This window comes from Cricetulus griseus, chromosome 4 (assembly GCF_003668045.3).
Source record: "Cricetulus griseus strain 17A/GY chromosome 4, alternate assembly CriGri-PICRH-1.0, whole genome shotgun sequence".
Lineage (NCBI taxonomy): Eukaryota > Metazoa > Chordata > Mammalia > Rodentia > Cricetidae > Cricetulus > Cricetulus griseus.
The window spans coordinates 65,494,286-65,495,797 of NC_048597.1; the positions used below are offsets into that span (position 1 = coordinate 65,494,286).

Here is a 1,512-nt window from a genome sequence, read left to right on the forward strand (position 1 = left end):
TATTCTCTAACTTTGGTATTTTGATTATTATGTGGCAAGGGAACTTCTTTTTGTGGTCCTGTCTATTTGGTGTTCTGTAAGCTTCTTATACTTTCATAGGCATATCCTTCTGTAGGTTGGGGAAGTTTTCTTCTGTGATTTTGTTGAATATGTTTTCTGTGCCTTTGAGCTGTATTTCTTCACCTTCTTCTACACCTATTATTCTTAGATTCAGCCTTTTCACATTGTCCCATATTTCCTGGATATTTTGTGTTAGGGATTTGTTGGTCTTGAGATTTTCTTTGGTCGATGACTGTATATCCTCTAGCGAGTCTTCAACAACTGAGATTCTGTCTTCCATCTCTTCAATTCTATTGGTTATACTCACATCCTTAGTTCTTGATCATTTATCCAGCCTTTCTATTTTCAGCATGCCCTCATTCTGTGTTTTCTTTATTGTTTCTATTTCAGCTTTCATGCCTTGAACTGTTTCGAGTGCTTCCTTCACTTGTTTGGTTGTTTTTTCTTGGTTGGCTTTCTTTAGATTCTTTAAGAGAATTACTTATTTCTCCAATTTTTTGTTTGTTTTTTCTTCTATTTCTTTTTGAGGTTTTCTTGTTTCCTCTTTAAGGGTCTTGAACATCTTCATAAAATAGATTTTTAGGTCTGTCTCTTCTTCTTCCTCTGTGCTGTGCTTTTCAGATCTTGCTGGTGTGGAATCTCTAGATTCTGGTGGTGTCATATTGGAATTTCTGTTGTTCTTATTCTGTCTTCTTCTCATCTCTTCTTCCAGTGGGTGCAGGTGGGGTCTCTCTATCTCCTTTTGTCACCCAGTGGTGTGTGTGGGCCAAGACTTCAATGTCTGCAGCTCTGGATGGTCTTGCCTCTCCTGGTAGTCTCCTGACTCAGCAGGGATCAGGGTGGCAGAGGGGAGAGGAAGAGTGTGGTGTTTCCGGACTCAGGAGATCCTCCCTGTCTGGGCAGGTCCACTCTATGCCAGGCTCAGGCCCAGAGAGATGGGGTGGGGATTGATGGGGGAGTCGGGCAGGAGCAGAGGGTACACTCTCCGCAGGAGAGGTCAGGCTGGTGGATGGGGAAGGAAGCTTCACTGTTGAATTTAATGAAGCTAAAGCACTCACAAACCCACAATGTTCAGTATAAATATTTCAGAGCTGAAAGAGTGATTTAGTCCAAAATAATTTTCTGGGGTTTTTTCTTTTTTCTTTTTGATTATTTTATTAGTTCCTATTGGGAACAAGCTTGTTTCATATATCAATCCCTTCTCCCTCTCCCTCCCCTCACCCCCACTCCTCCTCCCCCACCCCAGACCTATCCCCCACCCCATCCACCCTCCACTCCCCAAATTTTCTAAATTTGGAACGATTCCCTAATTTGTATGTCATCCTTGCTCAGGGGCCATCTTACCTTCTCTGTAAGGTCCCAATTTTAGTATATGTTCTGGTGAAGTGAGCAAAAAGTATGAAGTCTATATGGTACAATTTCTGTCTGTACACAACGACCCTGCAAGATCAT

At 41.9% G+C, this 1,512-nt stretch overlaps 1 pseudogene; it reads right to left on the reverse strand.

The window, feature by feature from the left end:
* Positions 1-1,347: 1,347 nt before the first annotated feature.
* On the reverse strand, positions 1,348-1,451 carry LOC113835436 (annotated as a pseudogene).
* Positions 1,452-1,512: the final 61 nt, after the last annotated feature.